Here is a 23,602-nt window from a genome sequence, read left to right as displayed (position 1 = left end):
AGTATGAAGGCAAAAACAGCGAAGGCAGCCCCCATGTCCACAAGAAATGAGGTGGACTGACTTACCCACTTGTTGTAGCATACCCTGGGTTCTCCAAGTCCAGGCCGTGTCCTAGGAGTTTGAGCGATGCACCCACCTGGCTGGATTGGCCTTCCTTTTGGGCGGCTTATCCTCCACGTAGAGGCGCTGAGGACAAAACCCATTGTCCAAAGGGGCAATCTCTCTGCCAGTGACTGGGCTGCTTGCAGTCAGGGCAGGGCTCAGTGGGCAGCTGCAGGCAGGGGCCCTGCCGGGACCAGTGGTCCTGCTTGCCACACTTAAAGCAAGCTGCTGGTGGCTCTGCTGGTCTCAGGGTTGCCACAAGAGTTGGGGTTTGGAGCGTTACCTTCTGCTGCATGGGGGCCTGGCGAACAGGCCTGTTTTTACTAGTTGGGACCGTTAAAAACTTTAAATGCCATGTTCACAGGTTCCAGATAGGGGTTTGGGGAATTGGGAATAAGTGGAAGGGGTCTCGTGTGGAGCCTGGCACCCAGATTCTGCAGGAAAACGCTGGAGCCAAAGGCAGGACAGGGCAGGAACTTCCTCTAAGAAAATTGGGGTTGGACTTCCTGAAAACCGGTGTAAGAGCCAATGGCAGGCTGAGAAAGGCCTGACGGAGGCGGGACTAGAGAACACAGTGAAGGGAGGGGCCCCTGGCCAGCAGGGGAGGAGAAAAAGATGGTAGTTAGTAGATGGCAAATAAAAAACAGGTTTTTGCGAAGGGAGAGGAGGTTCTCAGAGGAAAGAGAGGTCCGCAGAGGGACCAGAGAAAAGTCCCGAGAGAGGGAGAAAGAGAGAGGAAGAGTGAGGGAGAGAGGCGCCCCCGGGGGTCAGGCAGGAGGGAGAGTTTGGGAGTCTGCGGAGAAGGAAAGATTAGGAATAGAGGTTTCAGGTGAGGTTTCTCTGGCCAGAAAAAGGCCTGCGCAGTGTGGAACAGGCGGCACAGAGATTAAGAATGGTTGCGCAATTAATTAGGAGCCGTGTATGAAAGAGATCTCCAATCAGTTCCCAGCTTTTTTGGCGATAGTTAAATTGGTGAGTGTTAACACCGAAAGTCCCTTCAGGAGGCTAATTGAGTGGGTTCTGTGGCCTGGCCACAGTGGAGAAGAAGAACAGTTTCTTCTTCCTTAGGGAGGGAAATTCCTGTGCCCCAACAGCCGCACTCAGTTCTCGGAGTGGTCAGACCTAAGCATTAGCGTCCTAAAAACTCAATGTCCATAATAGTGAAACTAAGAGACATTGATAAGAGTGTGGTGGTTACGGTGGGGGGGGGAGGGGGGAATGGGAGAGGGATAGGGGGTGGGGAGGGGCACAAAGAAAACAAGATAGAAGGTGACAGAGGACAATCTGACTTTGGGTGGTGGGTATGCAACATAATTGAACGACAAGATAACCTGGACTTGTTATCTTTGAATATATGTATCCTGATTTATTGATGTCACCCCATTAAAAAAATAAAATTATTAAAAATAAATAAATAAATAAAACTCAATGTCCAGCCACGGATGAAAGTGGATGTGCTTGGGGACAAGCACATGCTCACTCGGATGGACGGACAGAAAAGACTTTCCCTGACGTAGCTACGGTTTCGGACAGGGAGTCTCGGAGGAAAGAACTGAGAGGAAAGCTGGAGGCAGGGGACTTACCACACCGTGTGCCGAAGTGGGTGAAAGTTGGAGATTGGAGATCCTGGTTCTTTCTCCTGGTTCTTTCTCGGAGGTGAGGAGAAAGGAGCGGTCCTTGCGGACTTCTAACTCCTTCCGGGTTTTCGGCACCAAAAATGTAAGGTATTTTTCCCAGGCAGGCGGCGGCTGCCTGGCCACTCCCGGGTTTCGGCACCAAAACTGTAAGGTATTTTTCCCCGCCAAGAAGGAAGAAAGAGGGCTCGGAGCCGCAAAGTGTGGAATAATAGATGGCTTTATTGAGTACAGAGCGCACATCCCGCCCGGCAAGGTTCCCTGGCCCCGAGAAAAAAAACATGGAGGCTAGGGAAGTTGCAAAGATTAAACCGTGTGGCAGATATTTAAAGGGTCCCTCTAGGGAAGTGGAGCTATTATGACGTGGTGAAATTTCACTGGCTGGCAGACGATCGCTTCCTTCCAAATGGTTCCTGGGATGCTTCCTTTGGCGGGCTTGATTGTGGGCGGTCCTAGCCAAAGTGGGCGGGTCTGAGTTCCTACGTCACCATGCCTCTATCCACCGACCTTACAGAAAGTGCTTCTCATGAAAAAGTATTGAATTAAAAGTTCTTTCACCTTAATTTTCAGCTGATAAAATTAGGGCTCAGAGAACTTTTAATCAGAATGACACTGGCCTGTATGGTGCCCAAGTACACATTAGAAAAAGATAACCCTTATTGTGGAGGGAAGCAGTTAGGATGCTGAGGTAATAAATGGAGTGCCCTCTCTACTTCTACTAGGTGACCTTGCTTAAAGCATAACTTCTGAAATTGTAGCAGAGGCTTTACTTGCATAAACTCGTCCAACTGGCTCTTGATATACTGCAATAAAACCAAAGGTTTAGTGGTCTTTCATCTATCCACACTGGCTAGCTTATTGTATACTTGTTTGAATGCTTAAGGAGAAGGCAAGAGAGCAAAATTTCCAATCTATAACCAAAGAGAATCAGCCATAAGCAAGGTGAATAGAAGAAAAATAACTAAACAGCATAGATTTTTCAACTGGAAAACTGTAGGGAAAGACATACAAATCTGTCACTTTATCTTGAGAGAAAATGACTGTGATCAAAGGCAAAGATGGCCAAAATACTTTGTAGTTCCTCTATCAATAGGTAGAGTCTACTTCCTCACCCCTGAAATTTGGGATTTACCATGATACATAGAATGGGAAGGAAGTTATAACACAAGAGTTCTTCACCTTGGCCTCCATAGGCACAACAGCTTTCAGACAGGTGGTGAGAGGTATATGACCTGGTCATACACATCTTCCCCACCAACAGTGAGGCAACCACCTGACACAGAAGGAAGGCCATCTTCATTCACAATCCCCAGTCAAGTCATGAGCTGACCACAGATACAAGTGAATTCAGCTATTCACCTGTCTGCCTTAGATCATCAGAAGCACCAACCTGACTTATAGCTCATGAGCAATAATAAATGCTTATTTTTTTAAGTCACTAGCTTCAACTTGTCTGTCACTATTGAAAGCTAACTGATACAACAAAGCAAAAGAATCAGGCAGATCATGAAGCTAAGATGTCATTTGCAAGTACCAACAGCCATTGCAAGTAGCAGCAAAACTAAAGAACAAAAAGACGCTGCACGGCATAGTGATTGCTAATCGTGTCAGTTTTTTACATCATAGTCTCAGAGTCAGTTGTCATCAGCAATATATATAAAAAAGAAGAAAATGCACATAATAAATTTTATGTATAGTGGCTTGTTTCTGAAAGTAGAAGCAGAAAAATCACAAATAGCTACAGAGGCATCAATCACTGATTTATTGATAACAAATGCCTTGTGATTCACTACTTCTCTTGGTGCATCCTTCATGGAGAGCTAAGCTAGTAATGAGAATACATAAGGCAGTTCTTCTTGAAAAGACTGGGTTCAGGCTTTCAAGCTTGGATGTAACTCTTTGCCTACATCCATCTATCACAATGGGACTTCACTTACAGTTTTTATAGCATGAAATAAGAATTATGGTCTGAAGGCCAAGAAAGAAAAGAACAAAGAGAAAGGGGAGAAATTGTTATGTCAACACTCATTCAATATTGAAGATTGGCCTGCTTGAGCATGTATGTCTTTCAACTTTTCTTCCAAACCTCAAACCACCTCAAATTCTGTTTCTAGAGGGTGGAAGAAAGGATAGAGGAATGCATTAAGGATAGAATTCATATCCATACCAAATCCCACAATGACTGTTTTAGAAAATAATCAGACCATGTGAGCATCAAAGAAAGTAAAGAAAGTTGCCCAGAAGCTGAAGTATCTAGTTAAGTGTGTGTATACACACACACACACACACACACACACACACACACATATATATACACACACACACATATATATATGGTACCTTAGAAAATCTATTTGCTAAGAAAAAATAAGATTAATGCAGATCACTTTTAAATTCCTAGTATACTTGAACCAACCCTGTTCTTCTGGGAGTATGTTGAAATCCATTGATTATTTAAGTCTAAAGCAACCACAGATTCATCCACTTTCCCATGCTAATGGTTCCTCATGGTCCCTAAAATACACACAGACTTCTAAACCTGGAACCTAAGACCTTCCGCTACCTAGCTCCAGTGTATCTTTCCTATAATCCCCACAAATGTGCAACACTTTTCTCTTTTCCCCAGACATAGGCAATGTTTTCTTGCCTCCATACTAATTTTTTTGCTAAGAATATCTCCCTAACTGCCTGACCAGGCAGTGGTGCAGTGGATAGAGCATTGGACTGGGATGCAGAGGACCCAGGTTCAAGACCCCCGAGGTCGCCAGGTTGAGCGTGGGCTCATCTGGTTTGAGCAAAGCTCACCAGTTTGGACCCAAGGTCACTGGCTTGAGCAAGGGGTTACTCAGTCTGCTGTAGCCCCATGGTCAAGGCACATATGAAAAGGCAATCAATAAACAACTAAAGTGCCACAATAAAAAACTGATGATTGATGCTTCTCATCTCTCTCGGTTCCTGTTGTCTGTCCCTATCTATTCCTCTCTCTGACTCTCTGCCTCTTTAAAAAAAAAAAAAAAAAGAACATCTCTCCAACTCATCTCTACTTGTTAAAGACAGTGCTTAACCTTTGAAGTCCATCTCAAATGTCATTTCCTTATTAAACTATGGCTAATAGCTAATATTCTACAATTTGTGATGTTATTATGTCCTGCGCTTCATCTTCCATCTAAGAAATTAGAAAACACATCCCCACATTTTTTATGGCTAGGAGGAAGTCACATGACTGAGTTTCCCCAATCAGGAGTATCCACTTGATGCACGGATTCAAAGAAGAGTAACATGAGAGGTGACTATGCTCAGGAAAAAAATCTTCTGATAAGTGTAGAAGCATCTGGTTCTTCAGTAACAATGGGATCTGAGCATCTAGCTACCGTCTTTCACTGAATCTCAGAAATTATCAACTAATGAGGCACCATACTTCCAAAATAATCATTAATGCTGTCAATAAAGTTATGATATATTGTATTCTTATAACTTAGAATGTTTATTTTATCCATACTGAAAAACTTGTTAGACATATAGACATACGTTTTTTCATAAAACATATTGGTTAAAAAAACATTGGTTAAATTATTCACATTCACAGTCTGACTTTTCTGAATGATTTCCAAACTCAGAATCAACCATGTCCATGTTTTGGCACACAATACCATCCTTTGTGCCATCAGGACTGTTAGTGATGCAGCATTTCTTAAAAGGGAATTCCACTGCTGTCTTTAGGAATTCCTACTAAGCCACTAGAGCCAATTCTATGAGCACTGATGCATGTGAACAGGCAATGACAACTACATCATGACTGCCATTTGGCCAAAAGAAATTGTGAAATGTAGTGCAGTTTTAGAGAGAAAATGTTAGAAAAAAAGTCTTAAAAATAAAGTGTGTTGTATCTTTCCTAGGTCATGTTTCTCTCTTCATTTCTATAATATCTTATAGTCCATCCATTGAAAAATTGGTTAGTCATGCTTAAGAGACCATAAAATGTAACAAATACCTCAACCCCTAGCCACCTAAGTTTCCACCAGCCTAACACCTAAGACTATGACACCTATTCAAAGTACGTTAATAAGCAGTCTCAGAAGGGAAAGAGGAGCAAAAGATGTAATTTTAGCTAATTTGGACTTTCACTTTTTACACTAGGCACAGCACTTTAAAACTTAGATTTCCATGAACATCATGCCTCTCAGGTCTCCCAGATCAAGCAACTCCAACTCCCTCCTTTAGAAAAACTTCCCTACTTCCACAGGATAATATCTGATATTTGGTTACTTTCTGAGTCCTCCATCTCAAGGTATATCCTGGGCTTCAATTAGATCAACACTGATAATCATCTCTGTTCAATTTCATGGTTCCTAAGTGAAAGATAGGCTTCAGATCTGGGCTAGGGTGAAGATAGGTTTTTCTAGGCTACAGAACACTGGTGAGAGACATTAACCCTCTGATTCCTTCACACAGAAACTATCTGTTAGAAATTTGTCCATTGCAAATAAAGAAAACAGCTCAAAATGGCTTAATAGTTATATCATTAATTATCTCTCAACACAAATTTCATAGGTAGTCCGTCTCCAGGTGTCATATAAGTGACCTTGACTCTACTTCTCTACGATCCTCTTGGGTCGGCCTTCCTCTGGAGGTTAGCTTCATCTTCAAATTAAGAGGAAAATGGCTGCCACAGATCCGGGCACCGTGTCCAACCATGACTGTGTCTACATAAGGTAGAGATGGTGTTCCCTGTTTCTTTTAGAAACAACAACAACAAAGCCTCCCAGAATCTCCCAGGTTCATCCAATCAAGACTTTATTGAACAGAACTAGATCACATGCCACCCTGGCTGGATAGCTTAGAACAGTGACCCAATATGAAAGGCTGTGGTTAAATCCCTGGTCAGGTCACATATTGTACAGAAACAGATCAATGTACAGAAATAAATCAATGTTTCTCTCTCCCCCTCTCTCTCCTTCTCCCTCTCTCCCTCCCTTCTTTTCTCTCTAAAATTAATAAATAATCTTTCTTTTTAAAAAAGAGAGAATCTTAAAAAAAAAAAAAAGGATTAGATCACATGTCTATACCTAACCAATTACTGGCAGAGGAATAAGATCTCCACACTTGGTGTAGATCATCCAGAACCCACTGTCAGGGCTGCAGGTCAGAGGTGGGGCCTACCCCTCGCCCCGAATGTGGTCACACAAAGAAAGGTAGTTGCCTGAAAAAAAATCTGAGTCTTATTAGGAAGGAGAAAGAATGTTTGAAGAATGATGTTGGTTAACCAACAGTATCTCCTAAGTAAGTAATCTCTCTAAAATAAAATTTTTTCTTAGAGTTAGTACACTAATCATTATTATTTTTTAAAATTTGTATTAGTTTTAATTTATTGTGTTAACATGGATTCAAGTGTACACTAATCATTATCGATGAGAGAATGTTCATTGGACAGGGTTCTGCCCTTCTCTTTAGGAATAAGAATTACTGTGCTATACCACAGCATTGGGCTCTTTTCTGCTCCATCAGAAGCCTGACACCATCAAAAGGGGTCCGAGGCTTTTGTACATCCTTTCTTTCTTATTGAAGATACAACATGGCATAAGATTGAGTTATTTAGGAGAAAACAGAGGGCTTAATTATTTTATACAGGCCTAATTCCCCACACCACCGCCCCCACCCCACCCCAACCCACCCCACACACACACACAAGAAACTAGATAGCATCTTTTTTTATACATATTTCTTTTCTTTTCTTTTTTCCACTGTGCAGCCCGCTTCAGTGCCAGCAGCCTATGGGCAGAGGTCGGGCAATGGTTCAGGCCCACGATTTGCTCTAGCATGGGGCACTATGAGCGTCCCAGGGGGACGGACCGGCCATATATCCAAACCCATGCGTTATATATATTTCTATATCCCTTGGAAATAACCTCACAGTCTGGGAAGTTAATTCAATAAATAATTAATTCAATTGTTAATCTTATTAATTCTTTCCAAGCCTAACATCAACTTTTATGACAGGTAGAATTAAGACTCCGAGTCAGATGTGGTTCATATCCAACTTGTGTGCGTTAGCAAAGTTCCTTTGATTTTAGGATACTTTCCTCTCCAGGACTGCAGTCACAAATATCACTCAGAAAACAGGAACCTTAAATATGAATTCTAATGTTCTTTATGATCATGACACAGGCTTGGGTGGGAAAAAAATTACAGCCGCTAATTCAGACAAGCAGTATCTAGAGAAATTCAGACCTTGATCTGACCTTATCAACCTCACATTCTTTCGGCTCTGCCCATCAGATGGATACAAGCTCCTAAAAATTAGTAGCCTAAAAAATCCCCTAGGAGGGAGGATGAAAATTTTAACATGTTCAGACACAAGCAAGATAAATACTTGAAATTAAATTCTCCGTGTGAATTAATATTTCCCCTTTTTCTCTTTATATCCTCTGTTCCCTTATTTAATCTCCCCAGTTAAAATGTTTGAGGTTTTGTCCCCTTTCCCTGTGTCAGTGTATTTGCTGAATATACTGTTTCATGCCCTTTAGTTTTCAGTTTTTTAATTTCTAATTCTTATCTCTCTATTCGGACTCCAGCCTCGAAGTTTGTTGTTATGTCTGAGAACTTCTTAGATACCGTGATTACCCAAGGGTCAAACTGACTCTCCCCACAAGCGAACGTTGCTGATTCCTAGGAGGCCATGGAGATTGTAACGGCCACGGCAAAAAGAGCTGCCTGAACAAAGATGCTTCCATAACAGCAGTGAGCGAGAAAAGACCAGCCTCTGTTACGAATCCCTTATTTAAAAGACATTCATTTTTATTTTGTTTTAGTGTTATTTGGAAAATTAAACTTAACAGGGTGACATTGATCAGTAAGATAAATAAAAGATATTCAGGATGGCATTGATGCTGAGAATCAAGGAGACTGCTATCTCCTGACCTGATTTACACAATTCTAATATTTATCAGGTAAAGGAAGGAAGACATTGAGAGAGTAAAGAGACAAACAAATATTCTCAACCGTAAGGTCATTTTCCTTGTCTAATTTTCCCAATGTGCTCTCAAATGCTTATTCATCTGAAGGCCTGAGGAGAGAATAATTCAGATTAAGACCTATGTGTTTCTATATAGAAGAGTTGTCAAATGTAATAATATATACATTTAATTAAATACCTCAGTAAGGCTTTGCAGCTTATAAAGTCACTTTACCCGTATTATTTCATCTGATCCTCTTGACGGCCCTGTGAAGTGTGTATTAATGCAATTCCCATTGCACAGGCAAAAACCTCTGACTCTGGGAGGTTTTGTGCACTTTCAAGTTGATAAAACAAGCTGGTAAAAGGAAGAACCAGGACTAAAATCTGGGTTTTGACTCACTCTTTCCACAACTCACCTTGCCAATATATATATATTCATGACAAATTATAAATATACTCCTCACTACCGAAACAAATGTAGCAAAAATTGGAAGCCAACAGGTTGCAATCCAGGTGTTACATTCTTTATATGGAGTCTGTGGCTTTGCCTTCCTGCCTCATTTTCTGTTGTTCAATTTAAGATAACAATGATATTTCTTTGAGAAGCATTTAGGAGAACCTAATGAATGAGTGATACCCCCCGCACTTTGCACTGAAGGCAGGCTGAATGCACCAGGGAATATTCTCCCACTAAAACTGATAAAGCATTCAACTTTCCCTTGATGTTTACTATTTATATATTCACTAATGCTCTAACTATTTGAGCTTCATCTTTTAAATCAAGAGCATGGCACCTTCTTAAACATCAGGGGGTCTGACGTCCCTTTTAAAAGCAACAGTTAAGGCCATGCTGCTTTATTTTCTCCAGTTTATAACATGAAAGTAATTTTCACTACCCTTGGCCGTCTGCTGAAAATGTTGCCAACTTTTATTCTTCCAGAAGCTTCTATTAGAGCTTGAGATAGGACCCATTCAAACACTTTTCCAGCCAAGAACTCTAGGCCAAGATCTATGATAACTAAACAAGACAGCAACTGTGATTTTCAAGTCCTATTCAATGATATGTTTTTAACAGGCAATATAATGTTGCTTGCATTTTAAGTTTAAACCTATTGCGCTCTGCAACAGGCTTTCTGGACAGAATTGAAAAATAGCTCAATAAGGTTTCATGCAGTCACAGATGCCTTAAACTGCAATGAAAGGTAATATATAGGATTATAAAAGAGGATTTGTAGATCAGATTTATTTTAGTTTTTTAATATAATTTTGCATTCTTCTGAATTAACGTAGCAAATATATTAAGCTCATAATGCCATGGTCAAGTAGAGGCTATTGATCAGAGCTATTGTAAGGAAAATGTAACACTTAACCACAGTTACAACAGGTCATTTGAGGGGAAATGTGGTTTAAAAAAAAATAACTGAAAAATGCATTCATAGGCATTATTATACAATTGAATGTGGCGGTCAGGGAAAGGAGTGAGGAACTGACCCAGGTATATTATTATGCCCAACTCATCTGCCACAACAATAAAACGTACTTATTTACTGTAAGAAAAAAAAGAGAAATTCAATATACACAAAGCTTTGATTGATTAATAATTCAGCTATAATTGAACCACCTAAAGCATAATAGCCAGCCAGCCTTTGCCATTAGCAGGAATTCTTCCTGGGGTGTGGTGAAATAACATTCTCTGCTTTGGCTGCATGATCTGATAATAGAGACTATTCGAATTGTGTTATAGATTGGGAGGCAGAATGAACGCACACAGGAATGAAAATAGGGCCTGCCTTTCATAGTAAAAATAATTCATTTCTGGGCAAGTCTAACTTATTATTACGTATGGTATTTTAAAAGATTATCATGTTTAAACTGACATTATTTCCATTTATCAGTAATCTTTTAGTTTATTGATATAAGATAATTATAAGTGTGTGGCAATCATGAAGAAAATTTCCAACTCAGGGTAGAAATCTGTCATAAGCAGAGGAAAAACAAACCCATAGACACAGATAACAGTATGGTGATTACAGGAGGGAAAGGGGGTGGGGGACATAGAAGAGGGTAAACGGAGAGATGAATGGTGATGGAGGGAGACTGGACTTGGGTGGTGAACCCACACTACAATATACAGGTAATGTATATATTATAGAATGGAACACCTGAAACCTATATAATTTTATTAATCAATGTCACCACAATAAATCCAATAAAATAAAGAAATATGTGTACATGTACCAGGATGTGCATTAAGAGTGAAAGTGTTTGCACCTTTCAATCTTCCTTTAATCTTTCATTCTTTGAAATATTTATCTTTCTACCATGTGCCAAGCACTGTTCCAGGTTCTGGAGGTACAACAAAAAAAGACAAAAGTCTTGGCCTTCACATAGTTTACATTCATTCTAATGAGTGGAGACAAATAATAAATAATGTAAAATATTTAGTATGTGGTCTCATAGGATGCCATCTGGATCCTGCTTCAATAGTGGAAAGGAAGGTCATTGAGCTAAAGCCTGCCAGGCTTACAAGCCTCTGCTGTGAGGAAACAGGGACACTGGAAGGTAGGCTTCCCCCTCGCTCCTCTAAGGGAGGGTTCAGTCTCTTCCAGCCCTACTCCAGCCACCTATGACCTAACCTTGCCCAGAAAGCTGGGGTTTGCCACTGAAGGCTGAAGATGCCCAGGGCCGTCGGCCCCATCTACAACACTATGGACGAGCCTAGGGTATTTCTTCCAAGAAGCAGGTAAACTGATCGCATTTGCACAAGGGCCACTTAACTATGTTTTGCCTGAATAGTCAGGTTTTTTATTCTTCCCTCAAAGATCTCTGTTGTGGGTGTTGATAGTCCTATTTTCTGCTGCTTTGCTTAATATATAGTGTTTCCTTTATCCCTCCTACCTCAATGCCCCACTCATATTTCAGGCTGGGACCTACTCCTAATTTAGAGCTCTCTTTCCCCCTTTTGCCAACTTCTATTATGAATCTACCTTTGCCACCCAGCTTAGTGTATCCCAAGGTTCTCTTTACCAGGCCACAGTCGCAGAGCTCCAGGTCTCATCTCTCCAGGCAGAGGAGAACAGAAGCTCCATATCCACGCATGCTGCAAATGGTTTTTCCAGTCTACCTGAATCATTACCAGCTAGAAGCAGCGGTCATTGGGACCTGGACATGAGCTGCAAAATATAGAATGGCGACAATTCCAGTGCCATGCAGACTTTTCCTGGATGTGGACTTTTCCTGGACTCCTGCTCCTTGTGACAGCTCCTAACAGACTGAACTGTGGTTGGGTTGCATTTTTCAGGGATTTGGCATGGTGATGGGGCCAACTTGGACTTGGTGAACATGTTAAGGACACTACTCTTTTATGGATTCTTGCTGTATGGGCCAAGAGTTTGCTTAAAGGCTTTTAATCACTGTAAAAAAAATAGATAGAGGACTGGATGAAGAAGATGGGGCACATATACACCATGGTATACTATTCAGCTAGAAGAAATGATGACATCGGATCACTTACAGCAGAATGGTGGAATCTTGATAACATTATGCGGAGTGAAATAAGTGAATCAGAAAAAACAAGAACTGCAGGATTCCATACATTGGTGGGACATAAAAACGAGACTAAGAGACATGGACAGGAGTGTGGTGGTTACGGGGGGTGGGGGGAGGGAAGGAGGAAGAGGGGGAGGGGAAGGGGTACAAAGAAAACTGGATAGAGGGTGATGGAGGACGATCTCTCTTTGGGTGATGGGTATGCAACAGAACTAAATGACAAGATAACCTGGAAATGTTTTCTTTGAATATATGTACCCTGATTTATCGATGTCACCCCATTAATATAAAAATTTATTTATAAAAAATATATTTAGTATGTAAAAATTCAATTTATAATAAAGATATTAATAAAATATTTAGTCAACAAGAATTAAGTCACAGTTTTGAAGGGACTGAAAATTTCCATCATCAGTGTAATCTGAGAACCTAGCACAGTACCTAGCCTAGAAGTTATTCAAGAAGTATTTGTTGAATAATTGAATGAACAAATGAACAGAGTTTATGTTATCTGTAAATAGCCCTGACTATATCTCAACCGCTTCTAGATTTTTTTTTACCTGCTCACTTCCAAAAGAGATGTGAAGTAATCTTACAACAAATAGGTAAAGAATGTAACCCAAGCAATAAAGCAAGAAATGTCATGATGGTATATGGCCTTTTTTAAAAATACAGGGCTTAGACAAAATGGGTAATCAATTGCTTAAATGAAATTATATTTTATAGCAATTTCTCAAAATATGTACACATATTTTTTACATGACTTTCCAAAAATATACTATATCCCTTAACAAAAGTTGAGATGGTCAGGTCCAACTGTGATCTTGAAAGAAAAGAGAAAAAACTGTCCTGATAAGGCACTTTTATGGGTATTAGAGTAATAATCCAATGCATGTGGCTTTCTGTAAAGTTCTAAAACTAGAACTTAGCATAGACTAGAATTTCAGTAAATGTGGACATAAAACCATCAGATAAAGTTGATTCTTGGGTTATTTCTGGAGCATAGTAATAAGATCATGCAATCATCAGAAAAGGGAATGTTCTTCTTATTTTCATCTGTAGAGTTAGAGCATTCTATGGTTATATGTTTTCCAGTGAAGATGCTCAGCATCTCAGTAACTGCTGACCAATGAATAATTCTTCCTAACCTCTTTAACTAAAGCTTTCAGGAACCCACATGGATGGGTCAGAGAAGTCAGTAGTTGTGTGGCCAGTCATGCTAGCCAAATCAACCCTGACATATCAACGAGTGTGGAATGTGATAGCCAGAGCTTGTATCATACTAGAGCAGTAATGTAGTGTCAGAAAAAACTTAATTCAAATCTCAGTTCTAGACCCTGGCTGGGTGGCTTAGTGGACAGAGTATAGGCCCAGTGGGCTGAAGTTGTGGGTTCAGCCGCCAGCCAAGTCACATAGGAGAAGCAACCAATGAATGCACAACTAAGAACAACAAAGTAGAACAATGAGTTGATGTTTCTCTCTCTCTCTCAAATAAATGGAAAAATTTTAAAACAAAAACAAGAATAAAATTCCAGTTCTAGTAGAGATTCAACCTAGTTGGAAAAAGTAATGCAGCAATCTGTTATAAATAAAATGATAACATTTGAAGTCATCACAGTCCTCAGTACTGGAGCTCAGTAATATTTGTAATTATTGTTATTGAATGAAGATAGCATCTGATATATTTTGAAGACTTGATTTCTGGCATATTGACAGAAATTAAATTTAGGAAAATTATATGGTAAGGTGAAAAGAATAGGTTTCATAAAATTTGGAGTATAAACTAGATAGGAATTTAGATAAAACAGTCATCTCAAAATGGGGGGCAGGAGTTGCATACAGGAGAACAACTAGGAAATTTAAATGGTGAAAAACAGCATTAGGTAAGATGGCTTATAAGTTAGAGTCAAACTCCAGGATCTACCCAAGTCCAGATCATTAAGAACTAAGGCTCCATGACACCCTACATTTCTTACCCTAAATGTGAGGAGTTCAAGAGATTGTTTTTAACCAACAGCAAGTATAGCTCATCCCCTTCTTTAAAACCTTTCTGAAAGTTAACACATTAAGAACGAAAAATACACTCCCATGTCTTGTGGGCAATGGGAAGCATGATGGGATGGGCATGAGGCTTCTTATTGACAAAGAAGCTCTTCCTTTAATTCCTTCTTTATCCATTCTTCCTCTTTCTTCCTTCCTTTCTTTCCATCTTCCCTTCTTCTTCCTTCTAGTTTTCTTCCCTACCTCATTCTATAAGGATCTGGACAGAGTGTTTTCTTCATTGTTATTTGCCTCTGTATTCTGAAAAAGTCAGGTGCTGAAAGATGTTGTTCAGATTTCAGTTTGGTTGGGTTGGATCTGATGTATTTTTCATTTTCCCTTTCCACATCTCCTAATGGAGAAAAGTATAGCATTCAGATGAAAAATACATGGGTCATCAAGACAAGCTCTCCCATCAGAGAACAGGAAACTAAACCTGTGATGACTGTGAATGAACTCTCTGAGAACCAAATGAAATCCACAGAAATAGAAACCAGATGTAAGCAATCATGAATTCAGGGCACTACTTGGCCTCCAGTTTATTTTTAGCAGAAATGTTGTTAAAGTCTTTTCGGGACCATAATTAATTTTCAAAAATTGCCATTAGCCTCATAGTGTAGAACGGGACAAGAAAAATTTGCATATAGGCTTGGTGGAAAATACTGATTCTTCAAAGCGGTTTGATGTGTGATTGGTGGTGGTTGAGGAGTATTCCATGGTTTTTAGTTTTCTCAGTTTGACCTAGGAATAATGAATCTCTCACCAGAATGTAATCCGTCTTTAGATAGTGGTAGCTGTTTATATATTTAGGACATGTCAACCTCTTCAAGGCTGGGAAGTATCATAGCCTAATATAATATTTGGCTTTCAAGTTCTGGGTGTGCAACAAGAGGACCAACAGTCTTGTTAGCTAAAATCAACCCAAAGTATTAGAGTTTGGACATGAACTTGGCCTGCCCATGCCAGAGGGAATACAAGCACCTTCTTTCAGTCTCGGAATGAAATCATTAATTATGTCAGCAGGTCCAGCGATAGACCTGGAGACACTTTGCACTACTTAGCAAACAAGCTACCTTCTCAACTGTTTAGAAGTCTGGGGAAGATCTTAAAGATCTGTACTCACTGTACTTACACAGACCTTTTCCTGCAAATGCTCAGACTCTCCTTGATCCTGTGTCTCTTTGGTTTCACTACACCAGGGTTGGAATGAGATGAGGAAAATATGTGGTTATGATGCTCAGACTGTGTATTATAGACCTAAAAGTACATCCTGGTGCACCTCGACAATGAAACTCTTTTAAAACGATGGTTTTTTGGAAACATATCAACCACACTTGAGTTGCTGCTCCATTTAAGGCCATGATAGGTTTTTTTAAAGAGTAATTTAACATGTACATTTTTGCCTATTAACAGCTTTACAAAGAATGTGACCTGTGTTTACAGGACAAAAAAAAATTATTATTTCCACAAAAAGCAGCTTCCTATTTTTAACCATTAAAATTATCCTGGCAGTTCTGTGCACAGTTAACAGCTTAGCAGAATGAGAAGTAAAAGAGTAAAGTGCAACACAATTCTACTAGGGCTGGTTAAGTTTTCTCCACCTAAGTACCCCCCACAGAATAATTGATAACAATATGTTAGGATGCATCGAGAGTGCACAGTTACTCCCTTATTTACCAGTTTCTGAAAAATTAAAAACAAGTGAAATGAAGGGAGAAATACCTCCAGGAAAGCATAAAATACCCTGCAGCAAGCACTAAGGAAAGAAAGACTTTTGAGACTGAATGAGACACATATGCCACCTAAATCTACTATAACTTTTAAAATAATGTGCTTTAGGTTCCAGTTAAGATGGAAAAGTAGGTAAACACTGTGCTTGCCTCCTCCCAATACCACTTAAAAATTACAACTAAAGAACAATAAACTAGCTAAATGGAAATCCCATAACTAAAGACATAAAAAGAAGCTATGTCCAAACCAATTGGAAGGACAGAGGCACAAAACAGATTGCCCCACACCCACTTGTGGGGGTTAAGAATTGGGAGGGGTATCTCAGGTGCAGAGGTCCCCCTGAGGAGTGAGGGGTCCCAGCTCCAAACCGGGCTCCCCAGCCCAGAGCTCCAACGCCAGGAAAAGGAGTCCTCGCAACAATTGGCTATGAAAATCAGCAGAAATCATGCCCCCCCCCCCACAGTGAAGATAGTTGCTGGAAATTTAGACATCCTCCTAAAGGGCCTGAACCCAGACTTACTCGCCTACAAACACTCATCCTAAGCTCCAGTGGAAGAATAGCAGCCCAAAAAGCACCAGAGACATACAGAGAGGTACTGAGTTGTGTGACTTCCAGGAAGAGCTGGAGAAACAGTGCCACTGGCCCTGCGCTGAGCTGTCTTCCTGCACAGCCTCCAGACACAGGCAGACACCAAACCTGAATCTGCATTAACTTGGTAAACACCACTTGCCTCACCCTGGTGACTCCCTGAGACACTGCTTCACCCAACTTGTACACTGACCTTGGCTCTTTCAGCACTTGTGCCTCATGGGCACCTGGTATAGGCCAGAGCTGTAAACTTTCTTAAAAACTCTCCAAGGTGTGAGACCCCCAGGTAGGAGTTGGCAGACCTCAAAGTACCCTATGACTCTTGTTGAGCTCCACGCCCAGTGCTGGTGACAGCTGGCTTTGGGTTCCAAGCATGGCCTTTTCCATGTGCCTCTGAGCCCAGCACAGGAAGCTGTCAACCATGGATCACTTTGTAGCTTATATCAAGTAGCCCAGGACAAGGCACAGGCAACAGCTGACCTTGGCCTGCACCAGAGCCACTCAAAAAGGCCCCAGAACCAATGCAATAAGTGATAAGTTTTCAGACCAAAGTAGAACACCACCTGATTAGCTCTATAAGCAGCACATCAAAAGGATGGTTTCAGCAGTACCAGAGCCCTACTGGGGCAAATACCACTCCCTGAAGTCAGCCCCAGCTGTGGTCAAGGCTGCTTCCATAGCCAGTTAGCCTGACAGTCAACCTCACCCACACAGTCAAGACTAACTGCAACAGGAGAACACAAACAATCCACACAAGGGACACTTCCGGAGCACCTGACTCAACTGACCAGACAGACTGTACCACTGGACCCCATAGGACACCTGCTAATAAGGCCATCTTATCAAGACTAGGAGATGTTGCATATATACTTAATACATAGAAGCAAACACAGGGAGGGAGCAAAAACGAGGAGACAAAGAAAGATGCCCAAATGAAAGCATAGGAAAAAACTCCAGAAAAAGAACAAAAAAGATGGAGGCAAACAATCTACCAGAGGCAGAGTTTAAAACAATGAATAAGAATGCTCAATGAACACTTAGAAAAAAAAACAGATCAACTCGGTGAGAACTTGAACAAAGTTAGTAAACATAAAAAAGCAGATAGAGGCCTGACCTGTGGTGGCACAGTGGATAAAGCATCGACCTGGAATGCTGAGGTCGCCAGTTCGAAACCCTGGGCTTGCCTGGTCAAGGCACATATGGGAGTTGATGCTTCCTGCTCCTCTCCCCCTTCTCTCTCTCTCTCTCTTTCTCCCCCCTTCTCTAAAATGAATAAATAAAATCTTAAAAAAAAAGCAGATAGAAAACAAAAAAAACCAATCAGAAATAAAGAACAATAACAGAAATGAAAAATACACTAGAAGAAATCAACAGCAGATTAAATAAAGCAATTTGGGAGACAAAATAGCAGAAAACACCTCATCAGAACAGCAACAGGGGAAAATTTAAATGAAGATAGTTTAAGGGACCTCTGGGACAACATCAAGCATACCAACATTTAAATCAGAGGCATACAACAATGAAATATTAGAAAACGAACTCAAAAAAATAATCCCCTTCACGATTGCAAAAAAAAAAAAAAAATACCTAGGAATAAACATAACAAAGAATGTAAAGGACCTATATAACGAAAACTACAAGGCATTATTAAGAGAAATAGAAAAAGACACAATGAGATGGAAAAATATTCCTTGTTCTTGGATAGGAAGAATAAATATAATTAAAATGACCATATTACCCAAAGCAATATATAAATTTAATGCAATTCCGATCAAAATTCCTATGAGATTTTTTAAAGAAATGGAACAAAAAATCATCAGATTTATATGGAACTATAAAAAACCCCGAATAGCCAAAACAATCCTAAGGAAAAAGAATGAAGCTGGGGGCATTACAATACCTGACTTTAAACTATATTATAGGGCCACGATAATCAAAACAGCATGGTATTGGCAGAAAAATAGACACTCAGACCAATGGAACAGAATAGAAAACCCAGAAATAAAACCACATATATATGGTCAAATAATCTTTGATAAAGGGGCCAACAAGACACAATGGAGAAAAGAAAGCCTCTTCAACAAATGGTGTTGGGAAAACTGGAAAGCCACATGCAAAAGAATGAAACTCGACTACAACCTGTCCCCGTGTACTAAAATTAATTCAAAATGGATCAAAGACCTAAATATAAGACCTGAAACAATAAAGTACATAGAAGAAGACATAGGTACTAAAATCATGGACCTGGGTTTTAAAGAACATTTTATGAACTTGACTCCAATGGCAAGAGAAGTGAAGGCAAAGATAAATGAATGGGACTACATCAGAATAAAAAGTTTTGCTCAGCAGGAGAAACTGATATCAAAATAAACAGACAGCCAACTAAATGGGAAATGATATTTTCAAACAACAGCTCAGATAAGGGCCTAATATCCAAAGTTTACAAAGAACTCATAAAACTCAACAACAAACAAACAAACAATCCAATAAAAAAATGGAAGAGGACATGAACAGACACTTCTCCCAGGAAGAGATACAAATGGCCAACAGATATATGAAAAGATGCTCAGCTTCATTAGTTATTAGAGAAATGCAAATCAAAACTACAATGAGATACCACCTCACCCCTGTTAGATTAGCTATTATCAACAAGACGGGTAATAGCAAATGTTGGAGAGGCTGTGGAGAAAAGGGAACTCTCATCCACTGTTGGTGGGACTGTAAAGTAGTACAACCATTATGGAGGAAAGTATGGTGGTTCCTCAAAAACTACAAATAGAACTACCTTATGACCCAGCAATCCCTCTACTGGGTATATACCCCAAAATCTCAGAAACATTGATACGTAAGACACATGTAGCCCCATGTTCATTGCAGCACTGTTCACAGTGGCCAAGACATGGAAACAACCAAAAAGCCCTTCAATAGAAGACTGGATAAAGAAGATGTGGCACATATACACTATGGAATACTACTCAGCCATAAGAAATGATGACATCAGATCATTTACAGCAAAATGGTGGGATCTTGATAACATTATACGGAGTGAAATAAGTAAATCAGAAAAAAACAAGAACTACATGATTCCATACATTGGTGGAACATAAAAATGAGACTAAGAGACATGGACAAGAGTGTGGTGGTTACCAGGGGTGGGGGGAGGGAGGACATGGGAGGGAGGAAGGGAGAGAGTTAGGGGTAGGGGGAGGGGCACAGAGAACTAGATAGAGGGTGCGGAGGACAATCTGACTTTGGGCGAGGGGTATGCAACATAATTTAATGACAAAATAACCTAGACATGTTTTCTTTGAATATATGTACCCTGATTTATTAATGTCATCCCATTATCATTAATAAAAATTTATTAAAAAATAAAATAAAATAAAAAATAAAAAATAAATCAGAGGCATACCACAACGAAAAGAGAGATAGTAAGGGATTAAAAACCTATTTGAAGAAATTATGATGGAAAACTTCCATAACCTGATAAAAGAAAACAGAAGTACATATTCAGGAAGAATATTCCAAACAAGATGAATTCAAAGAAGTCTACACCAAGATACATCGTAATTAAAATGCCAAAAGTTAGACAAAGAGACAACTTAAAAGCAACAAGAGAAAAGCAGTTCATTACCTACAAAAGAGCTCCAAAAAGACTGTCAGCTGATTTCTCGACAGAAACTTTGTAGGCCAGAAGAGATTGGCACAAAATATTTAAAGTGATGAAAAGCAAGGACCTAGAGACAAGACTACTATACCCAGGAAATCTATCATTTAGAATCAAAGGAGAGATAAAGAGCTTCCCAAGAAACAAAACCTGAAGGAGTTCATCACCACCAAACCAGCATTGCAAAAAAATGTTAAAGGGACTTTTTTTGAGAAGAAGGGCAAAACGAATAATAAAATGGCAATAACTACATACCTATTATATAAGTGGATTAAATGCCCCAGTCAAAAGACATAAAATAGCTGAATGGATAAGAAAAGAAGACCCATACATATGTTATCTACAAGAGATTCATTTGAGATCAACACATACACAGACAGAAAGGAACATGATAGGAAAAGATATAACATGCAAATGAAAATTTTGAAAAATCTGGGGTAATCCCTGACCTGTGGTGGCATAGATAAAGCATTGACCTGGAACACTGAGGTCATTGGTTCAAAACCCTGGGCTTGCCTGGTCAAGGCACATACGAGTGTTGATGCTTCCTGACCCTCCCCCCTTCTCTTTATCTCTCTCTCTCTCTCTCTCTCTCTCTCTATATATATATATATATATATATATGTGTGTGTGTGTGTGTGTGTGTGTGTGTGTGTATGTCCTCTCTAAAATGAATAAAGTCTTAAAAAATTTTTTTAAAAGCTTAGGTAATAATACTATGTCAGGCAAAATAGACTTTAAAGCAAACGCAATAACAAGAGACAAAAAAGGAAATTACATAATGATAAAGGGATTAATCTAACAACAGGCTATAACCTTTGCAAACCTTAACACACCCAACATAAGAACACCTAAATTTATAAAGCAAATGTTAATAAACACAAAGGGAGAGAGTGACAGTAATACAGTAATATAGGGAACTTCAACACCCCATTGACATCAATGGATAAATCAGTCAGATAGAAAACCAAATAGGAAACAGCAGCTTCAAATGACACAGTAGACCAGATGAATTTAATTTATATTTTCAGAACATTTCACCCCAAAGCAGCAAAATGTACATTTTTTTCAAGTGCACATGAAACATTTTCCCAGTTAGACTGCATGTTATGCCACAAAAGATATCTTAATAAAGAAGATTGAAATCATATCAGGCTTTTTTTCTGATGATGATGGTATAAAACTAAAACTCAATTACAAGAAAAAAAACTGAAAAACACAAACACATGGATACTAAATATAATGCTACTAAACAATGAATAGGTTAACAATGAGATCAAGAAAAAAATAAAAAGAAATGCCTTGAAATAAAAATAAAAACACAAGAACCCAAAATCTATGGAACACAGCAAAAGCAGTTTTAATAGGAAAATTTATAGTAATACAGGCCTATCTCAAAGACACAAAAAAATCTCAAATTGACAATCTAAACATACACCTAAAAAAAATAAAAAAAGAATGATAAAGCCCAAAGTGAATAAAAGAAAGGAAATACTAAAGATCAGAGCAGAAATGAACAAAATAGAGATTTTAAAAATGCAAAAGATCAATGAAACCAAGAGCTACTTCTTAGAAAGATAAATGAAATTGATAAACCTTTAACCAGATGCATCAAGAAAAAAGAGAGGACCTAAATAGATAATGAAAGAGAAATGAGAACTGACACCACAAAAACATAAACTATTGTAAGAAAATATGGCAAGCTGACAAACTGGACAATCTGAATGAAATCAATAAATTCCTAGACAAAGTCAAGAAGAAACAGAAAATCTGAACAAACCAATAACCACTAATAAAATTTAATCAGTCATCAAATAACTCCCCAAAAGCAAAAGTCCTGGACCAGATAGCTTCACAGGTGAATTTTACCAAACATTCAAAAAATTAACACCTATTCTCAAACTATTCCAAAAAATTCAAGAGAAGGGAAGAATCCCAAGCTCATTTCACAAGGCACAAAAGTAAATTATAGGCCAATATCTCTGATGAAATAAATGCAAAAATGCTCAATGAACTATTAGCAAATCAAAATCAGCAATATATTAAAAAGATTATACACTATGATCAAATAAGATTATTCATAGGATGCAAGGTAGGTTTAATATCTGCAAATCAATTAACATAATACAACACATAAACAAAATGAAGGATAAAAATTACATGATTGTATCAATAGGTGCAGAAAAGCATTTTTAAAAATCCAGCATTCATTTTTTATTAAAAAAAGAAAAATTCAGCAAAGTGAAAATAGAGGGAACATATCTTAACATAATAAAGGCCATATATGACAAACCCACAGCTAACATCATACTCAATGGTACAAAGCTAAAGACATTTCCCTTGAGATCAGGAATAAGACATAATGTCCACTTTCACCACTTTTATTCCACATATTATTGGAAGTTCTAGCCACAGCAATCAGACAAGAAAAAGAAAAAGGCATTCAAATTGGAAAGGAAGAAATAAAACAGACATTATTTGCGGATGACATGATACTTTATAGAGAGAACTCTAAATGTTCCAACAAAAATCTATTAGTATTATAAATGAATTCAGTAAAGTAGCAAGACAAAAATTAATAGTCAAATATCAATTGCATTTTTATAAACCAACAACAAACTACCAGAAAGAGAAATTAAGAAAACAATTCCATTCACAATTATATCAAAGAAAATGCCCAAAAATAAATTTAATAAGGAGATAAAAGACCTGTACTTGGAAAATTATAAGACATTGAGGGAAGAAATTGAAGAAGATACAAGTAAACAAAAGTATATACCATGTTCATAGATATGAAGAATTAACATCATTAAAATGTGCATACTACCCCAAGCAATCTATAGATTTAATACAATCCCTATCAACATACCAATGTCATTTTTCACAGAACTGGAATAAATAATCCTAAAATTTATATGAAAACACAAGACTTTAAATAAACATAGCAATCTTAAGAAAGAAGAAGAAAGTTAGACATAGCATGCTACCTGACAACAAACTACAATATATTACAGGGCTGTAGTATACAAATCAGCATGGTACTGACATAAAAACAGGCACATAGATCAATGGAACAAAATAAGAAACCTAGTAATAAACCAACACCTACCATATATGGTCAGTTTACTCTATGACAAAGGAGACAAGCATACACAATGAGATAAAGATAGTCTCTTCAGTAGATGATGTTAGGAAAACTAGACAGACATATGCCAAAAAATAAAACTGGACCATCTTCTTATACCACCTACAAGAATAAACTCAAAATGGAATAAAGACTTAAATGTAAGACTCAAAACCATAGAACTCCTAGAAGAAAACATAAGCATAAACTT

General features: G+C 38.8%; 1 non-coding gene across 1 annotated transcript; it reads right to left on the bottom strand.

Moving 5' to 3' along the window:
- Positions 1 to 7,475: 7,475 nt before the first annotated feature.
- Positions 7,476 to 7,609, bottom strand: LOC136327507 (small nucleolar RNA SNORA42/SNORA80 family). Its single transcript, XR_010729709.1, has one exon. It is a non-coding gene; the product is annotated as a small nucleolar RNA SNORA42/SNORA80 family (small nucleolar RNA).
- Positions 7,610 to 23,602: the final 15,993 nt, after the last annotated feature.

The sequence above is a fragment of the Saccopteryx bilineata genome, chromosome 2, assembly GCF_036850765.1.
Source record: "Saccopteryx bilineata isolate mSacBil1 chromosome 2, mSacBil1_pri_phased_curated, whole genome shotgun sequence".
NCBI lineage: Eukaryota > Metazoa > Chordata > Mammalia > Chiroptera > Emballonuridae > Saccopteryx > Saccopteryx bilineata.
Note: the sequence above shows the minus strand (reverse complement) of the source record. Positions and strands in the feature narration are given on the sequence as shown.